Raw genomic sequence first — 21,527 nt, 5'->3', positions numbered from 1 at the left:
CAGGGCCTGTGCTATGCTGAAAGAAACCCAGTAGAATACAGTTAAAACACCTACATACACTAGGGTACACAATGGTATGGTGGGGTACCCCTGTGATTGGCATGATCTCCCCTATAGGCCCCTAGTATATAATACGGCAGAGGGATTGAAACTACCTAGAAGTCCCCGGTACCCTGGGGCATGGCAGTTTAGAGGCCAGCAGCCTTTTTCTGCTCTTGTATGTGTGCACTGCTGAAGCCTGAGGTCAGTTTAAAAACAGCCCTGGGTGCTAGGACTGCTTTTAAAAAGTAAATTGTGCCCAAACTCGACTTTGGTGTTTGGGGCACTTAAAAATGGATAACCTACAATGTTTTGGCCTATTAGAGACCCCCAGGGTCTCCCCTAGGTATCCCAGGGGTGGGGGTCAGATATGTATAAGGTACACCCTTATAATATGAGTTTTCATATGCCTGGGTAAAGTGAAATTTCACATTTCACTCCCCACCTTGTGGTAAAGTGCTGCTCAAATTCGACTTTGATGCCAGAAGCACTGTGTAGGGAGGATCTGCAATATTTCTACAGATTCAGAACCCCTAAAGTCTACCCTATTTGCACATGGGGTGAGGTTCCTGTAGATATAAGACAAGTACTTATAAAATATGTTTTTGTAAGTCCTGGTGCTGGCAAAATAGCCCAAGTAATTTTTCCCATTGCAAATCCGGTGTTACCTAGGTTAACATGGTAGGGAGTTATTAATTAATAACTCTAGATAGGGAAAGGCTAGAAATGACATTCCAAGACTTCCAAGAATGGTATTAATAAATCCAACAAGATCATATTTTTGAATTTCTTCTTATGTTATGTTATGTTATGTTAAATTTAGCTTATAAAGCGCACGTACGCCCGTAGGCTTCATGGCGCTGTAGGAGATTTTCAGAGCATAACACAACAACAGGAGGACAACTTAGAACGTCTAAGGATAAGCTTCTCTAAAAAGCCAGGTCTTAAAGGCTAGTCTAAAGGCTAGAATATCCTCGTGTGACCTTAAAGAAGCTGGCAAGGAGTTCCAGAGGGAGGCAGCAAGAAAATGAAAAGAGCTGCCGCCCTGACGTGGTTTCCTAACAACCGGCACCATGAGCAAGTTTTTGTGACCAGAGCGGAGGTTGCGGGAGGGGGTGTATCTGGCAAGCAGATTGATGATAAATTTGGGGCCTTTACTTTGTAATGCCCTAAAGATAATGCAGCCGGTTTTAAAAGCCGCCCTCTGGGCTACCGGCAGCCAGTGCAGGTCTGCCAGGCCTGGCCTGATGGACTGCCATTTAGGACGCCCACAGATCAGCCTGGCCGCCTGATTTTGAACCAGCTGCAGCCTCTTGAGCTGCCCGGCTGGAAGGCCCAAATATAAACTATTTGAGTAGTCCAGCCTAGACAGCACAAGGGCGATGGTCACCTGTATCAGGGCAGAATGGGTTAGGAAATGGGCAATCTTTCTAATCTTGCGCAGCTGAAAGAAGCAAGCGGAAACAACTGACCCTACCTGACTTTTCAGGGAGAGGTCTTCACTAAAGGTGACTCCAAGGCTCTTAACTGTGCGGGAATTGGAGGGGGGGTTTCCCATCTCCAGAGGCCAAAATTGAGGTCCCCAGCTGAGTTCGCTCTTCCCAGGCAAGATCAGTTCAGTCTTGCCTGGGTTAAGTTTTAGGTGGTTAAGGCCCATCCATCTCTGGATATGAGCCATGACCTCCCTAAACTCAGTGACAGCATCCGGCGACCCCAGGGGGAAAACCAATTGCAGATCATCTGCGTAATTAAAGATCCACACTTTGAATTTCCTCAAGGAGTACAAAAGGGGACGCAAGTATAAATTAAATAAAAGGGGGGACAGGGATGAGCCTTGAGGGACCCCGCAATCGTTCTTAATTCTAGGGGCTGTGAAAGTGCCCAGTCTCACTGCTTGAGTCCGGTCGGACAAGAATGATTCCACCCAGCTCAGGGCAGCACCTCTAAGGCCTGCCTGCTCGACACGGCCGACCAAAATAGTATGGTCGACCGTGTTGAATTTCTTCTTAAGTGTACATACAAGAAGTTATAAGACTTTCTTGTCTGTAAATCCAAATTCAGCCTTCCAGTGGTCTGCCCTGGTTGGTCAGAGTTAAGTGGATTAGCCAGGCTGCCTTGAAGAGGTGATAAAGAGCCCCTGGGGTTAACAAGCAATGCTGGCAGAGCAGTGTGCTGTTCCATAGGAATGCCAGGCCAGGGGGAGGAGTCGTAAACTATGTTCTTCAAAGAGGAGAGTAGAGACCAGTGTCATTTACAGCTCTGAACTTCCTACCTTAGGCAGATGGTAGGATTAAGGAAGGTATGAGCAGATGCAGGGGGAGAGTCTAAGTAAATTAGCCATCCTAGGGGAGTGTTTAGCCAGCTCTTACCTCCTTGCTGGAAAATCAGCCATTATGGATTTGGAAGATTTGATGCACTCTGGGACAAAATAATGCCACACTCTACAGGATGTGGTCATATATTGGAGGAGTTACCCAGCTCCCATTCGTCAGAAGTGCCCTCCTACTCGACCCAGAGAACTAGGAATAAGTATCTGAGAGGGGCAGAGACCTCCAGATCTGCTGTTTGAAACTTACTGAAGCAAGAAGTGCCCTGTTGAGAAGTTTTGCTGTGCTAGGATTTCTAAGGCCTGACCTCTGAAGACTGCACCATCTGAAACTACAGCCCTGTGGATTATCTTGCTGAAAAAGAACTAAAGAGTGGACTCCCTGAAAGCTACAGGTTAAAAGAGCTTATCTGGAACATCACCAACTAAATATACACCTTGGAGAACCATCAGTGGATTTGTAAGGGTTTTGTACCAGTGGATTGTGGGAACTGACGTCCTCAACTTTCAATGACCATCTTGGAGCATCCAGACCCTTGGAGTAAGTTTGAGACACTTTAGGACCCCTTGAGGAACTTCAGGAAGAAGTTCAGGAAGTTTGGAGAACTTTGGAGCAACTTTGAAAAAAGCTCCACAAAGGGACCGACTCAACCTGGCCAGCCAGGCCCCCTGCCTTCAACCGCGAGCCAGCCAAGCCAACCGGGTTCGTCCCGCTAAGAGCTCCATGGGTCCAACTTCCAGAATTTGACCGGGATTAGAAGAAAACTGAAGCCGGCGAACCCTCACCGGATCCGGCTACATGAGGAGCATTGAGAGACCCCGCGAGAAAAAACTCCAGAAAGTTTCTAAGTCCGCTCGTAGAAAAGGTGACCGGAAGCAACCGCGAGAGCCAAGCCGCCTGCCTTCCATCGCATGCCAGCCTGGATTCCTGGGTTGCCTGGATTCCTGGGTTGCCCCGCTGAATCGATCTTGAGAAATTTTTTAAGTCCGCTCCAGGGAAGTTGCCCGGGACATCGTCACAAGTCAAGCCGGCGAACCCTCACCGGATCCGGACTGGCTGGGAGCTTTGAGGGCCCTCAGGAAGAAAATCTCCAGAAAAGTTTCTAAGTGTGAAGGTAAAAACTGAGACCGGGACCTGCCATGAGCTGTAGCCGCTCGGGGCTCCATCGCGCCTGGCCTGAAACTTTGACTTTGGCCCGGTCTATCGTGAGCAGGTATCACAATATGGTATCACAGGTATCACAATCTTCTAAGTGCAATATTTTATTAAATCTTTGAAAATTCATATCTCCGGTTCCCTACATTGGATGTTTGTCGTTTTGGTGTCATTTTAAAGACAAAAATATTTCCTATTTTTATCAACTGGTGTTGGATTTTTATTATGTGTTGTGTCTTAATTATTTACTGAAATTGTGTTTTAAAATGCTTTACATACCTGTCTTTGAAGTTAATCCTGTCTGCTCGCAGCCACCTATGCTGAGTCCTATCATGTGTTAGTGGCCTTATTGCCAGTGGCAGACCTACATTTGCCTCTACCAATAACCCGCTTTCCAACAACAATGGATTGAGCATTTCTCCACGGAGTATAATGGTGATGGGAGTGCCGATGCACCAGGCACCCAGCACTATGGGGATGATGCCCTGGTACCTTTGACCCAACATACTGATATCCAGTTCACACTGGATGAAGTAAACCGTGCTATTTCAGCAAGCTTGGGTGGTAAGGCTCCTGGGCCGGATGGGGTCCCTGTAGACTTATGTAAGTCAAACGTGACATTATGGGGCCCGCTAATAACCCAGATAATCACTGCAAGCTGTTTTTCCCCTTTTTTAAAAAGTTGGGCGGAATCGATCATAGAGCCCATTTTTAAAAAGGGGGATCATCAGGATCCAAGCTGTTACAGGCCAATATCATTATTGGACTCCTTGGTAAAAGTGAAAGGTCGAATTATCTTAGAACGACTACAGGACTGGGCCAAGGACAACAAGGTTTTATCTGATATCCAATGCGGTTTTCGTGAGGGCCTAGGGTCGAATAGAGCTTAAATGTAACTATTATTATAGGGAAGTATACTCGGGTCACGAAGGCTAGGTTGATTTTAGCTTTCGTGGATCTCACTGCAGCTTTTGACTGTGTTAGGCACAGCAAGCTCTGGGAGATCCTTGGGGGCCTGGAAGTGGAAAAGCAAATTATCCACTTTCTCAGACGGTTATACAGTAATGCCAAGGCGAGAGTGCGGTACGGTATTACTGGTGAGTGTTCTGCCCAGTTCCCAATAAGGAGGGGGGTTAGGCAAGGCTGCGTGCTAGCCCCCTTTCTTTTTAATCTTTATATCAATGGCCTGGGCAAAGCACTGATCAAAGACTGCAAGACCTCCCCCAAATAGCTGGACTCCCAATACCTGCTCTCCTATATGCGGATGACGCAGTTCTGGTGTCACGCACTCAAGTGGGACTGCAAAGGGTTTTAAATAGCTTTTCAGCTTTTATCGCAACCTTAGTCTTAGGGTGAACACCTCGAAAACCTTTATAATGAGGTGTGGTCATGGAAGTCAGAAATGTAGGGATATATATATAGATGAGCAGAAGATAGGGTTTACTAAGAGATTTTCATATCTTAATCAGAATGACATATGGGCCCAAGCGGTGCTAGCAAACAAATTTGCGTTTTTAAAGACCACACCTGCCCTTGCTAATTCTATAAGAAAGTTAGGTAGGAGGCCGCCAGTAGAGCTCATACAGATTTATAAGGCAAATTTTACCTCCACAGCCATGTATGGGACAGGGATCTGGGGTTTTGTTGATGTGTACCCCTTACAAATAGTGGAAAACGCATTCTTAAGGTATATCCTGGCAGTCCCGAGCAGCATATCATCGCATGTTTGCCACTCCGAGTTGGGTATACCACACATTGCAGATCCTATAAAAATGAAGCCCATTCTTTTATGCTATAGGATCTGGTCATCGACAAAAACCATGCTTAATCAAGACATCTTAATGGACAGTTTAAAATTGGAAGGGGCTCTAACCCTCCCCTGGCTAAGGTATGTCCGGGATTTCATGTGTGACCATGGCCATTTAGGATATTACACCGAGCCTAGCACTATGTCCACCATCACAAGAAAAGAGCTGAAAAAAAGGGCCTCATGCTACAAGATACACTCAGAATATCGGCAGAGATCACAAAGCCCACTGTGCTGCCCAACCAAATGATTTTAACAACTTTTAGTATTCAACCAAATTTAATAATGGTACCTGGTGGCTATGACAGGTTTTTATTGACCAGTATCAGACTTGGGATCTTTCATAAACTTGTAAGTTTCCCAAAAATAAATGACTGGTCACGAGTAATGCACTTGTGTCCCTGTGATAACGTCTCAGAACAATCCATCATACATGTTGTTCTATTTTGCAGATTTTATGCTGAATTAAGGAAAACGAGGATTGTTACAATTTAAAAATCCCTGGGGATTAGACAATGTCGACCTGCGTTTACTGTATTACAATTCTTGGAAAACGAACACATAGTCTGGAGAGTAGCAATGTTTTTAAAGAGTGTACTCAGACACAGGAAATGCATTGTAATATAAACGTCTAGCCTACAAAGACCTAAGGGATAGTGATTTAATTGAATGAACTTTATAATCAACTGCATATTTTATATTTCTAAATTTTACTGTGTATTGAACTGTGTTTTTATGTGCTTTTATGATTGTCTGAAACAGCAATCGAATAAAGTTTTACTTGACTTGGGGGCGCTAGGTGGCGCACAACCAAGATGGCCGCACGCCTGTGAGGCTCCGGCCGCTTGGCTCTCGAACTCACCAATTATATTGAGTTAATCTGCTGTAATAACCCCCGCATGCATTGACGAAGACTCCCGATAACTGTCGCTACCAGGTGATAGCGACTCCGCCTCTTGAATGTGCCGCCGGACGCTGCACAAACGCTGGAGAGATCTGTCCGAGGCGAGGGCGGAGACCCACGGTAACCCGTGGCCGGCTACGTTGGTCAGGCGAGCACCGGGGATCCCACGTGGCGCCTGGGCCGCTTGGCCTACACTGGCGATTCGCCTCCAGCCCTCCCAGCTGCTTTGGGCGCTCTATAGCGGGCCTCCATCGGAGCTGCACGCCGAACTTTCCACAGGAACAAATCGTGCAGCGGACGGGCTGCTCCAGGACCTTCAACGCAGGATCTTCCTACGGTGAGGCCACGGGCGCTCCTGCATACTTGTGCGGGGCTTCCTCCTTCGGCCCAGCATCCAGACCGCCTGCCCCCCATTGCCCGGCTACCACTGGTCTCCTCGGTGCTGCCCCCCCACCCTCCTGTTTTTGCCTGTGTGCATTCAGGGGCTGGGTGCCGGGCATAGAATGCGGGCGGCTTGGCGGTCTGGCGGCGAGTCTCACCCCGGAGGTCGGTGCCGCTCATTGGGACGTGCAGCGCCGAGCGAAGGCTCTCCCCCCTGGGATCTGCTGGTTGTGTGCAGTGGCAGCGCTTCAGGCCCAGCAGAGCGGGCGATGCGGCCCCGTTGGGCGGCGAGACTCCAGTGAACATCTTGCAACGCTGCAGTGGCGATCCATTACATGCGCCTCTGCGTCAAGCCGCAGCTCCTTCCAGGTGGCCCTCGCAGCGCCCAGCCAAAGACTTGAGGCGATACTTCCATAGAAGTGGCTTGTACCCCTTCTGCTGCGAGGCGTTATAGACCGTGCCGCCATTTCTCCTGCGACATCTCGGACCTCCGCTTCTTCACTGTATCCTGTTCTCTCGGAAACGTTGTGGCTCGTCCTCTTTTCTCTTCCTCCCTGGCGTTCTGGCTTCTCTTGGCCTCTCGCATCCACCGCCATTGAGCCAACTGTCACTTCTTTCACTCTGGGACGACGAAGACCCTCAGAGACCTACTGTTTGGCATCCTCGATCCTTTCTCATCACCCTCTGAGATTCTCATAACAGCGCTGTTTCGGTGCCCTCCATCGGGGCTTACTCTCTGGCCCGGATCCCGGGGTGGAAGGGTCCATTCCTCTCTCCCCTTGCAGGGACACTCTGCCTCCAGAACGTTTTTTATCATGGTGAAGCCCGATAGTCGGCAAACTGTATGTATGTATGTATGTATGTATGTGCGGTCTTATATAGCGCTCAAATTACCCTTGGGCATCTCGGCGCTTGCATTGGGAACCCGTCCTGGTTTTTCCCTGTGAGATAACCCATACTGGGCATCCCCAAGGTGAAAGCCAGGCATCCCGCCGCAGGGGGCCGTTGTGGAGATTAAGCAAGCTTGTTGCCCAGAGCTGCATAGTGTGAACTTGTGCTTAGAGTAGGCACCGAAGCGAGAATTATCGAGTCCGTGGACAAATGGGCTCCAGACCCTGCCGCGTCGGGAATCGAACCCTGGTCCCGGGTCTGACCTCTGCTTCAGGGTATGCCTCCTCTAACCAGTGAGCTACACTTCTCCACAAACTGAACTCCCCTTTGAGGCAAAGAGAGTTGTCACTCGCTCCAATGCCGACGAAACGGACTTACCGACTGACACGGCATCATCTCTTCCTCCGCCAACGATGAAGTAAAAACTCTTCTCTTGGCAATGCAACATAGTTTGACGGACCTCTCTAACAAAATGGACTCCATGAACACCCGCATGGATGACATAGTCCTGAAGGTGGAGAAACACGACAAACAACTTAAGGAAGCAGAAAGGCACATTTCTGACACGGAGGACGCCCCTTCTCAGGTGACACAACAAGTGGCACAAATGGATCAACTCCTTAAGATAATTGCAGCCAAAAACGAGGACTTGGAGGCCCCAAGCCGACGCGATAATATCCGTGTGACTAGAATTCCCGAAAGCGCAAATATGGGCCGAATGGAAGAATTAGTTGAACGCCTCTTACGTACCACCTTTGGAGCGGACGCTTTCTCCACCCAATTCATTGTGGAACGTGCTCATCGATCCCTGAGCCACCGCCAGGTCCGGGAGCCGCTCCGCGGCCGATAGTCGCCCGGCTCCTAAATTATAGAGACCGTGACTCCGCACTGCGACTGGCCAGAGACCACAAAAACTTACAATTTGAAGGCGCCAACTTCTCCATATACCCTGACTTCACAATGGCGGTACAGGAGGCCCGATGTAAGATCCTGCCAGCTAAGCAAAAGCTTCGCAAGCTACAGATTGAATACGCCCTATTATATCCTGCCCGCCTGAGAGTCACTTACCGCGCCAAACACCATTTCTTTACTAACTGCCAGCAAGTGGATGACTTCCTTCGAACCGTCAGGAAGAACACTCCATCTAGGGACTCTCCAGATCGCCTGTCCCAATCCCCATCGCTGAGCGCTGACTGACTGCACCGATCTCCGGCTATGGTTGTCTGACCCTATCTGGAATACCTACTTTCGATGGTGCTCCTGCTTCCCACTCTGGAGGGATTTTTGACTTGTTGTGCCTTTGACTCCATTGTACTGCGGCTCTGGGCACGAGGTGGAGTCGCATGCCTTCCTGGCTCATTCCACTTGGGAAGCTCTGGGACTCTTTTTCACCATTTTCGCCGCTTGCAGATAAGTGCCAAGACTAGGCGCTCTTCAAGTCCATAGTCTTGGTGGTGAATGTTACTGTCAATGCACCTTTATTTTCTTTGCCTCTGTGTGACATGCTTATCACTCGATTTATATCCTTTATGTTCTCTGGATCATCACTGTAGGCATGTATTTTAACCTGCACACCGTGATAGGTCAAGCAACCCTCCCCCCCTCTTAACGGGCACCCTACCTCCCCAGTCCAACAGGAAGGGGTCCTTGGGTTGCAAATGGGGGAGGTCTTCATAGCCCACTAGCGTACCTCCACACGGGAGTTCCCCCCCGATAAAAAACTTCTTGTGTTATGTCTTACTCCTTATTGCACTGTTGCAATGGGTTAGTGGTTTCGGGTAATGGTGGCAATACCGGCACGATTGGGGTGCCGTTGTGGGTGGGGGTGGTGGGAGGGTTCGAAGTGATTGTTTGTATTGTTTTCTTCTCTCCACAGGCAGAAGCAGGCTGTTCATTGCAAGGCGCATTTTATAATGAGTTGCACAAGGCATATTACATTCTCCATAACATATATTGGCATGGCATCTCACACGGAGTCTTTACACCTTAACTTAATCACTTGGAATGTCAGAGGCCTTAGGGACCCCCGGAAATGCAGGCATATTCTTACATACCTGGACAGGCATCATGTGCACTTGGCGGTGTTACAGGAAATCCATCTGGACCCTGCCCGCTCCCCTACATTCACTAGTAAATGGGCCTCCACACGAGTCTTCTCCTCCTACTCCACGTACTCTAGGGGTGTAGCAATACTTGTAAAACAGAACACTCCCTTTATTCTAGGGGGCACACAACAAGACCTCCTGGGGCAAAGCTGTATGCTTTGGGGTATGCTGGGGACTCAGTCGGTCACGATAGTTTGCTGTTATGGGCCAAATATTGATGACCCTGATTTCTACACCACGTTATGGGGACGCATATTGCAGGTGGGATCCACTCACGTTATCTGGGGGGGAGACTTCAATACTGCTTTCAATCCAGCTGTAGATAGATCTGACCTCTCCCCCTTGCACTATACAAAAACACAAGAGGCCCTACAGGGGATACTCACGGCTCACAGGCTCACAAACACGTGGCGACACGTCCACCCTGACAGAAAAGAGGGCACCCACTATACTGCCCTACACGCTTACTGGGCTCGTCTGGATTACTGGGTGGTCTCCCGGGGATCGGACTCCTGGCTCCAGCAGGCCACTCATCTTGCCAGAACCTACTCAGACCACTCACCGGTGCTTATAACGATTGCCCCGCCCAGCTTGCTGTCCACTCCTAGAATTTGGAGACTCGTGCCAGAGGCATTGCTTGACACGGTGTTCAGGCCTGAGGTTGGAGAGGAAATCACCAATTTTTTTCAGACCAACATTGACTCGGTCTCCTCGATAGGCGTGGTCTGGGAGGCCTTTAAGGTCACGATCCGAGGGGTTTGCATGGCCAAAAGCTTTGGGGTTTTGCAGGATCTCCGTCGCACCCTCCACCGGCTAGAGGGCGCACTCAAGCAGCTGGAGGCTGGCCTTTGGGGGGATAACTCAGGCTCCCGACTCGCTTACTTTAGAGAAAATCTCACTGAATATAAGGAGACTGCCAACTCTGAGGCACGCTTTAGAGGGAAATACCATGTCGCGCGCAGGTACGGGGAGGGTGAGCGCCCTGGTAGGCTACTAGCACAAACTATTCGTCTACCTAGGTTTGCCAATTTTGTTCTGGAGATTAAGGATCTGCTAGGGACAAATGGTCCGCAGAATTGGGGCTGGTTATTACTGATGAACAATGAAAATACTGTTGCACACAGAAGGAACAAAGCACGTCCAGTAGCCGTCTTTGCATTCTACATTGTAATCACTGTACATATTATACGCCAGCTAAGCTTCATCGCTTTAAATTGCGTGACAATGACCCACAATATGACCGTTGTGGGGTTGCAGGGGCTGACGTCTTACACCTGGCCTGGGACTGCAGTGCTGTACAGGTGTATTGGCTCCTGGTCTTCGAAGCCCTGGGCCAAATGACATCGCTTCATCTCCCGCACACTTCATCTCCCGAACCTCCTTGGTTTTACCAAAGCACTGACAGTGGCGCACTGGAAATTCGCCTCCTTCAGTCTCCTCCTCGCCAAATGGCACATAGCATGTAGGTGGGATTGGGGCAGAGCACCTAAATTTAGGGACTGGATTCGAGACATGGTATCCAGGCAGGAACAAATGTACACCTTTGCTGAACTGCTCCCCCTAACATCCCATCCTCGTGACAATTGGGGGGCCCTTACGGCATATCTACTTTCTCATCCCCTTGATGGGCCTAACAACACACAGACTAATAATGTGACGCCTAACTGAACCTCTCTAGGTATATTATAGGATTTCTGTATTCCCGTCCCTCCCCTCCCTCATGGACTCACTTCAACGGCTGAACACTGTGGCTGTATGTGAATTGCAGTTATCATCATTGTACTGCCTATGATGTTTTGCACTGATTCATCGCTCACTGTATCATTCTAGCCTTAATGCCTACTTCGTTATTTCATTGTATTTGTCTAAGCCTGTCCGCTCGTCATGACACATTGCCTGTACTTGTTTCTGACTATCTTGCTTTTGAAAATGCATAAATAAATAATAATAATAAAAACTTTTTTTTACTTGACTTGACTTGACTACTTGGCTCGAGAGGCCCAGGTGCAGAGTTGTCCTGGCTGTCCTTGGTGCTGAAGGGGGAGTCGCAGTGGTGTTGATTTTACCGCTTAGATGGTGCTGGTGGAAAAATGGATGTAAAAACTTGACAATGAGACCATTGAGATGACCAGGTGAAGGTGCTGCGGAGTTCCCTCGAAGCACACATCGAACAAAGTTAGTAGTAGCAAGATGGACCCCCAACAAGCCTTGTGAGCTCAGCCATTACTTCGATGTCTTGGAGGCTGGGGGAAAACGGCAGCCACCTGAAACTTGCTGGAGGTCAGGACTACATTTTCCACAATGCACTGGCCCAATTACTTTTGTGCAAACCCTTGGCAGGCCAGATGGCCAGTGGTCCTTAGGTTTCAGGAGCATGCTTTAACTTGCGGGCTGCAGGGTGTTCAGAGAGGTCCCTTGTTACTTTGGAACCGGTCTCTGGTCCAGGACGAGCCGCAGTCGTGTAGGGTGGTTGGCACAGGTGCAAGGTACCGTCCCTTTGCTTTGTGCAGGTCCTGAAGTCGCAGATTAGGGTCTTTTCTTTGTCCTTTGTTGCAAGATGTTTCAGATCGGAGGTTCGGGTGCCCCTTAAATCCTATAGTTAGGGGTGTGGGTGCAAGTAGCCAATGGGCTACTAGCCTAGGTGGGAAATGCGCCCCTGAGGTGCCACCTTTGCTACCTAGAACCCTCTAATATGCCATTTAAAAAATGGCCAAAACCTTCCTTTGCTGTACAGACCATATAGCCCACCCAAGGGGTCTGGCTAGCCTTCTGGGGTGCACGCTTCCTGGCTATCTATTTTACCCACCTGCCTGGGTGAAAATGTTCCTGGGGCAGGGGGAGGGCTGTCATATCAGAGGCAGTGCATGCTTTGAAGCTCACGGCCTTGATGTGCCACTTCACTAGCCATCATGCCGGGGAGGGAGGTGTCACCTTCTTGCCGGGCAGGCCTGACTCCTGGGAGTGCTCACGCTTCCTGGCAGGGGGTCAGATTCCTGTCTTTGTGGTAGCAGCTGCAGGCTTGGGCAACCAGGCGGGAAACCTCTGAGGTAGCCACCTGGGTACATCTCACACTTAATCTGGCTTTAGGAAAAATCCCGATTTAATTAGATAAGTTGTTTGATACCAAACATGACACTTTTCAGTGGGACCATAATAGATATGGCAACCTTGGGTGTCCAGGTACCAGCCCATGTTATCCTATTACCCCCTTAACATTTAGAGTAGCCCTTAATGGAAAGAGGCTACTATAGGGATATATATGCTTACATGTATGTGTCCACTCCTTTAATTTAATGCACCCTGCCTTCTGGCCTCAGGAGACCTACCTTAGGGGTGACTGACGTATATTAAAGATAGTGCTTTGACTTTGCCACTCATGGTGCGGACAAAGTCAGGTGGGAGCAGGCCTGCTGTCATCAGTTTACTTGGGTCACTCAGGGTGGAACAAATAGTGCTTCAGGCCCTGGTGACCCCTTGAAACCCAATGCCGTGGGTACCACTGGTACCACATATCAGGGACTTATAAGGGGGTTAAAGTCCTTGCCAATTGGGGTTAGAAATTCACTTACATCATTTTTAGGGAGAGAGTACTGGCAATGGGGCCTGGCAGCAGGCTCCAGTGCACTTTCAGAGTCATAGCCATCAGCATTCGGCATAAGGTGTGAGGGTGACTATACAAAAAGGGCATTTTCCTACAGTAGCATCATCTTGAAGCATGCTGATGACCTTCTTGTTATATATCCATTACTTGAGGCATGTGAACAGGGTACTATAGCACTGCTGAACCACTTACAGGAGAGAGGTTCCAATGCCTAACGGTCAAAATTTCAGTGCTGCCAGCCAAAATTGACCGACTTGGATTATATGGTGTTCAAAGTTAAATGCTGCATATCGCTTCACAGAATAAAAATGATTCACAGCATGCAGCCTCCCTCCAACAAGAATGGATTGATGGCCTCTCTGGGGATGGAGAACTATTAATGTCAAAGGGAGCCGTGACTATCGATTCTATGATGCTACCTTGAGACAATGGACACTAAAGGATGTCCCTAACATTATTGTATGGGCTAATGCACTTGCAGACTGTTTCAAGAAACTGAAAGAAACATGTGTACTGCACCAGCATTGGAATTGCCAGATTACAAACTGGCTTTCCACCTCTGTGTGTCCGAGCAAGATGGCATTGCAAATGGTGTGCCGACACCGCAACATGACTCTGGAAAAAAACCCTTGGCATACTACTCTGTGAATTTGCCTTCAGCAGTGACTGGTCATCTTGCCTGTTTGAAAGATGTGGCTGCCACTGCACTGATGGTTGAGAAGACGGCTCCCATTGTGTTAGAGTATCCTTGTATTGTTGATGTGCCATGTTCAGTACAGTTGATGTCATATTCGGCAACACAACATTTCTTGGTTGCCAGAGGCACAGTTTATGAGGTTACTTTGCCCTCTAATGCTAATTTCCCGATTAAAAATGTCCATCTGTTAACTTGGCAACATTATTGCCTGCCACAGGCAATTCTGCTGACACCCCTGATCCTGACTGTGTTGAGGTTGTAGAGACATGCCCCATTCACAGACTAGACTTGCAGCAAACACGGTTAGACAAGGCTGACTGTGAGTGGTACACAGATGGTTCTTCTAGCAGACAGACAGACACTGACTACAAAGTGAATGCGGCCCTGCCACCTAGCACTTCTGCCCAGCAAACTGAGCCGTATGCTGTAACAAGAGCATGCACCCGAGCTGAAGGGAAAACTGTTAACATTCACACTGATTCACATTATGCCGTTGCAGTAGTCTATGATTTTGGCCAACTGTGGCATCATTGTGATTTCATAACAGCTACAGGGCTTCCCATTCAAAATGGTCCTTTAGTAAAGAACTTGTTGTAATATTACTACCTAGCAGGATTGCTTTAATAAAGTATGAAGCGCATTGAGGAGTTAACACTGAAGTAGCCAGGGATAACATGATGGCTGACACAGCAGCTAGAGCGAGCATGTTGCAACTAGTGCAGGTGGTGCCTTTAACCCCTTCGCTGTAAGCCCCCCGTGCAAAGCCTTTTTTGGCTATTTGGTGTAGCTCATGCTTAGGCCCCCATAACGTTTTGTCCACATAAGGTATTGTCAGGTAGCCCCTGTCATAGACGATGAGATAGAAGATAAGGAGTGCAATGCCATCCCTTCATATGTTTCTCCCCTCCTATATTGACCTTCCCCCTTTACCGGCTCGCCTCTTCGCTGTCCGCAAGTGGAGAGAGAGGAATCGACAGGCGGCCCCTTTAAGCCAGACCTGAGGATGGATGTCAGAGGATACACGCCTCAAGAAGGCAGGGCAGAGAGAGAGTTGGGTTTTTCTATCGTTTGTCCATTTACGCGGAGCACTGGAACAAGCGGTGGAGAAACCAATGGAGTAGACCCAACAGCATTGAGAGAGAGAGAAACGGAGCCCAAGGGAGACCACAGTTTTCCGGTGAGCGGAACCCTCGAACCCGCAAGCAGAGGCAAAGCCGAAGCAGGAGGAGACCAGATCCCACTGAAGGACGCTGAGCCACCACGCCACGCGCCCGGAGGGACGTGGCTTTTCCAGGTGCGTGGGTGTCTATGGGGCTTCTGGAAAGGGGCTGATTCGGAGAGGGACGGGAGGCGGAGGGGCGAAAGGGATACAGGAGAAAGGAAATACGTAAGAAGGGAAAAGACAAGAGCCACAATCATCGGCTATTCCTTTTCTTTTGGTTACTCCAACCCCTACCCCCTCCTTTCACATTCTATGCACGGCTGTTTATATATCCCTCGCATCCTCCCTTGACTAGACTGCATTAAACAAAAAACACTCACCTGAGCCTTTTCCTTCTGTCCGCGGGACGACGGAAGCCGGAGCTCACCTCTAAGGGACTGAAGTTGAAGACCCTGTGGGAAATAAGAACAAGAGCGATGAAGTATCTATTGTGATTTCCTGTAATAACAAATAAAAAAATTGCATACAAAGGAATTATTCAGTGCAGTGAGCTCCTTCTTGGCCATCCCTTCTACAGGTATCCACACTAAATTTGTGTCTTTTTTTCCAAAATACTGAGGATTCTAAAGGCACCCAGAACTTTTTTGGATTCCCCTGGAGGGGGCTGAGAAATTAGCCAAAATAAAACAATTATTATTATTTGTTTAAATGGGAAAAACGTGCTGCAGAAGAAAGCGGCTGATTTTTTTCCCCTGCAAACGGTATCAACAAAGAGTTTGTGGTGCTAAAATCACATTCTTCTCAGCTTTCAGGAACAGGCAGACGTTTGTCAGAAAACCAAAATGTTCGACACAGTTTTGGCATTTTACTGGAACATAGCCTATTTTTCCAATTTTTTTGCTTTCAACCTCCATCCTTCCAGTTAGTGGTAGAAATAGGTCTGAAACCAATAATGGATCCTGGAAAGCCATACTTTTCTGAACATTACACAAAATTCGGAATTCAGCAAGGGGTCATTTGTTTATATCTTTCAAGGTTTTTCCTATAGAAAGTAACAGTTGAAATAAAATTATATTGAAATTGAGTTTTAAAAAAAACAGTTATTTGTGCCTACATTTTCACCTGTAACTTCTTCTAACTATGGCAGACTTTTTAAAGCAATATATTGTTATGTCCGCCCTTCTGGTTGGGGGATATATAGGGCTTGTAGGTTCCCAGAGCCAATAACTGAGCTGCACCCAGCAATGTTTTTTCATTGTGTACCAGGTATACAGCAATTCATTTGGTAAAATATAAAGAGTGAAAAATAAGTATTTAGGAAACTTATGTATTTACAAAATGGGAACAAAACATGGGGTTTAGAAGCAGTGGTAATTTGTACATCTCTGAATTTGTGGGTACCCATACTAGCACTTGAATCAGAGTGCATGTTTCAAAATGACTTCTTTTTTACACAATGTCTTACATTTGGAAGGCAGAAATTCATAGAAAGACAATTGACAATAACACTTGTTCTACTTTCTGTATTTCCCTAAGTCTCCTGATAAAAATAGTACCTCACTTGTGTGGGTAGGCCTAGTGCCTGCGACAGGAAACCGCACAAAACGCAACGCGGACACATCACATTTTTCCACTGAAAACGGACCCTTTTTTTGCAATGTGCCTAGCTGTGGATTTTGGGTGCTAGCTCAGCCGGCACCTAAGGAAACCTGGCAAACCTGTAAATGTTTTGAAAACTAGACACCCAGGGGATTCCAGGATGGGGTGACTTGTGTGGTTATCACTAGGTTCTGTTTACTCAGAATCCCTTCAAATATCAAAATGTGTAAAAAAAAAAACACGTTTTCCTCACATTTCTTTGATGCAAAGCTTTGAATCTGATGGGAGCCACAAACTTCCTTTCTCCCAGCATTCCCCCAAGTCTATTGATAAAAATGGTACCTCACTTCTGTGGGTAGGCCTAGTGCCCACAACAGGAAATGGCCCAAAACGCAACATGGACACATCACATTTTCCCACTGAAAACTGACCCTTTTTTTTACAACATGCTTAGCTGTGGATTTTAGGGTGCTAGCGCAGCTGGCACCTAAGGAAACCTAGCAAACCTGTAAATATTTTGTAAACTAGACAACCAGGGGAATCCAGGGTGGAGTGACTTTTGTGTAGCTCACCAGGTTCTGTTATGCAGAATCCCTTGCAAACCTCAATATTTGTTCTGTGATTGAAAGCTCTGGAATCTGAGAGAATCCAAAAACTTCCTTCCACCTATCACTCCCTCAAGTCTCCCAATACAAATGGTACCTGATTTGTGTGGTTAGACCTAGTGGCCGCGACAGGAAACGGCCCAAAATGCTACATAGTCACATCACATTTTCCCACTGAAAACTGACCTTTTTTTGTAATGTACCTAGCTGTGGATTTGGGGCCCTAGCTTGGACGGTACCTAGGGAAACCTAGCAAACCTGTAAATTTTTTAAAACTAGACACCCAGGGGTATCCAGGGTGGAGTGATTTGTGTGACTCTAACCAGGTTTTCTTACTCAGAATCCCTAGCAAACCTCCAACTTTGCAAAGAAAACACATTTTCTTCACATTTCTGTGATGGAAAGCTCTGGAATCTGAGGGGAGCTACAAACGTCCTTCCACCCAGCATTTCCCCAAGTCTCTCGATAAAAATGGTACCTCACTTGTGTGAGTAGGTCTAGTGCACGTGACAAGAAATGGCCCAAAAAGCAACTTGGACACATCACATACTTCCGTGTAAACTGACCCTTTTTTTGTAATGTGCCTAGCTGTGGATTTTGGGCCCTAGCTCAGTTGGAACCTAAGGAAACCTAGCAAACATATACATTTTTTAAAACTAGCCATCCAGGGGAATCCAAGATGGGGTACCTGTGTGGCTCTCACCAGGTTCTGTTACCCAGAATCCCTTGCAAATCTCAATCTTTGTCTAAAAAACACATTTTCCTCACATTTCTGTGACGGAAAGTTCAGGAATCTGCGGGGAGCCACAAACTTCCACCCACCCAGCATTCCCCTAAGCCTCCTGATAAAAACGGTACCTTAGTTGTGTGGGTGCCAAGAGTCAAAATAAAAATTCATTAAAAGAAATTGTGCTCATCAACTCGCTGTGATAACCTTTTTATTGGGAAACCTGGGGAAACGCTAGGTGGTTGGAAATGTATGCCAGCCCAGTGATCACACAGCTTTTCCACACAGAAATGTGAGGAAAATGTGATTTGTTTTAGCTAAATTTGAGGTTTGCAGGGGATTCTGGGTAAAGAAAACATTGGGGGATCAATGCAAGCCACACGTCCCTGGAATCCTGCGGGTGTCTAGTTTTCAGAAATGTCTGGGTTTTGTAGGTTTTCCTAGATGGCTGCCGATCCCGGTACCAAAAACGCAGATGACCCCCTTGTAAGGTTGTTTTGTGATCGATAATTTTGGTGCCTCCACAATATTCTTTGGGTCTTTCCCTGTCACGGCACTAGGCCCACCCACACAAGTGAGGTAGCATTATCGGGAGACCTGGGGATCACTGGGTGGTTGTCTTGCTTTACACTCCCAAATAAAAGACATTCTGCACTCCCAAGATGAGACAATTGGTAAAGAAGGAAGAAGCACTTGGAAAGGAGACTCTGCACTCACAAAATGAGGCACATTCAAAGGCAGTTTCAAAATAAAGCGTGGCGTTTTTGTTTAATGCAACACTCTCTAACAGAGAGATTTCCCCAGATGTCAGATGAATCAGGTAAAACAACATGCAGATGTATATGTATGAATATATGTGCACAAGTAAATAATAATAAAGAAACTCACAAGTAATAAAATGCATGACATAAAACACAAGCAGATAATAATGGACGTCCAATGGAAGAAATATGCACTGTCAATTGCCAAGAATAAGCACTGTCAAATGAAAGACTCCAATATAAAGTGCATGTATACACAACATGAAAACATCACAGATCAATTAAACTTATGGCTTATATATCTCACCTTTTGAGAATACATTATGCTGGTCAGCTCGACTGGGAAGTCCTTTTCAGTTATCCAGAAGTCTCAATCGGGAAACACCAAATATTTCCCTGTGACTGTGCGTCCACCCCACCAGTGAGCTTCTGTCTGTTTGCCAAAACTTCCTGTCTTTAATACCTTTTACCAACACAGAGAGACACTTCTAGAAATTCCCCCTCCATTCATCTATTGCAAAAACCAAGGCTGACTGTACAGGTCTGTTTTGAGGTCAAGACGGAAGCTGGCCGAACCTCTGTGTTTTGACTCAGAGACAGAGAAGTACATTCCTCTCTCATGCTTTCAAACTCACATGCCACACATTCTGTTCCAGTAAGACTATTTTGCTCTCTGCTGAGAAGAAACAAAAACAACCCTCTCTGAAGCTTCAAAAAGGCATGAAATGAAATTATCTAACAGTACAAAAATGATGTACATTCAAAATGGAGTCAATTAAAACACGTAGAGTCAAAGGTCACCACAATCTCACAATACATATAAATGCATATAGCTTTACACTCCACTCCTTGACCTTTGACTCTCATAACCTACATATCTAAAATCAACTTTTTGAGTGCAAGTTTGAATATAAAATGAAGCACACATTAAAAACAGTAACATAATAAAATCATAACACATATCACGATGATTTTTCCGCCTAAAATAACTCCTGTATCTCCAATAATAACTCAACTACAGAAATACATGTATGAGAAATACACAAACCATCAAACATGTTAACTTATTAATTTTCCTAGTGATATAAATGGCTAATCCTGGAACTTCTAGTATTGAAGCAGCTAAACCAATATATTTTGTCTTAGATAATAAATGACTCTCCGAATAATAAAACTCAATCTTCATCAAGGTGAACTGTTTCTCTTGTACTCCGGGTATACAATGCTAGATTTAATGGAAACATCATCAGTCCTAACCTTATGAATGCACACAGCCCTTCTGTTATATTAAAAAATGATATCCTTTCACATTTGTCATTCAAAAGTACAGTCTTATGTATTCTGCCTTGAAGTCCCCATTTTCATTAAGCTGGACTCATTTTTCATTTTTTAGAATCAGTTTCATTTGAGCACATTCAATATGACCTGTAGAAAACAGTCTGTGCTATATCATCTTGTTGGTTTGGCAAAAGGAATCACCAAAGGCATCACTCTGAGCTGTCTGGTGGTCATTTCGGGGTTGGGGGCTCCCGATCCCTCAGGGACCACTCAGACACAACCATCCACACTCAGGGCTGAACATCCAACAGACCGATACTCCGCAGAATGATCTAGGAAAGAAACAAGTTTAACTATTCTTGCAATAATATTTTTCAGAAAGCATATGTTCTCTCTTTTCTTGTTTTAATCTAATGACAAAGTGTTGCCTTTTCCGTCTGCAATGATCTCACCTGGTTCTGGGGAATGATTTAAGGATTCTACCCACACTTTGGCCTCTGGGTTCTTGTTAGTGAAGCCAAACCCTCCTTACCCTCGTACTGTAAGAAGGGCTGGCGCAGTCCCCTTCCTGACTATCCCTCCATACACTGCTGAATAAGTACACCCTAGACTATTTGGCATAGGCCCCATGTCACTCATATGCCATATTTAAGCTGGTAATTTTCCTTTCCCCAACTGGTCCCTCACGACCTGTAGGACTTTCTGTGTTGTGCATACTAACCAATAAGAATCACAGTTCTAATCAAATATAGGGGAATATGCATCCCTTTATTCTCTGCCCACCTGTTAGTGGCTTTCTCTCCCAGGTGTCCACATTTTTGGTGTGCCACTTAGCCATTCCCACCAAATTAGAATCCTGCGTGGTCACCTCTGCCTCCGAGAATTTGGCTTTTTTGTCTGCAAAGGAATTAAACCAGCATTCTAGTGAAGTTATAGGACATTGGGCATCTACATGATACACAGTAACTGTACTTGGCTGTAATATTTCCCAGCTCTCTTGCCCCAACTCCTTACCCCACTTCACAGTGGACTCTTGTATCTCGGACACATCCTGTAACACCTCTGTATCGTCCACTGGTACCTGCGCCACCTTCTCATGCAATACTGAAGTTTCTGCATGTATGTACCACTTCCATTTGATCACCTTTGCTTCTTGTGCATTCTCTATTCTGTGTAACTTAGGGGAACTCCTCACCCATTGCATTAGAAGAATTTCAAGTCTCAAAATTATATTATGCCCTATCGTCCTCTGCCCAGTGTCTATCAGAGCACAGTAGCACACCAACAACTTTTTTTCAAAGGGAGTATACCACTCTTCAGCATCTGGCAATGTTTCTGTCTAAAAGCCCAGGAGCACCCTCTTCTTTCCTTATTTTTGCCACATACTCCAATTGGCATATTGCCCCTAGACTGTCATATGCAACTCAATCTCTCCTTCCTGTATTGGCCACACATCTAAAGCATATTGTATAGCCTCTTTTGCCGATT

At 46.7% G+C, this 21,527-nt stretch overlaps 1 long non-coding RNA gene across 1 annotated transcript in view; it reads right to left on the bottom strand.

Annotated features, from left to right (window-relative positions):
• The window catches only part of LOC146832793 (uncharacterized), a 77,302-nt gene extending 58,132 nt beyond the window's left edge, over positions 1-19,170 (bottom strand). Inside the window, exons 1-2 of the long non-coding RNA XR_014961340.1 lie at positions 19,069-19,170; positions 15,450-15,521 (exon numbers count right to left, since the gene is read on the bottom strand). This is a non-coding gene — a long non-coding RNA (uncharacterized LOC146832793). The remainder of the gene's footprint in view (positions 1-15,449; positions 15,522-19,068) is intronic.
• Between the last annotated feature and the right edge of the window lie 2,357 nt (positions 19,171-21,527).

Source organism: Triturus cristatus, chromosome 5_1, assembly GCF_964204655.1.
Source record: "Triturus cristatus chromosome 5_1, aTriCri1.1, whole genome shotgun sequence".
NCBI lineage: Eukaryota > Metazoa > Chordata > Amphibia > Caudata > Salamandridae > Triturus > Triturus cristatus.
The sequence above is the reverse complement of the archived record's forward strand: the minus strand, read 5'-3'. Positions and strand labels throughout refer to the sequence as shown.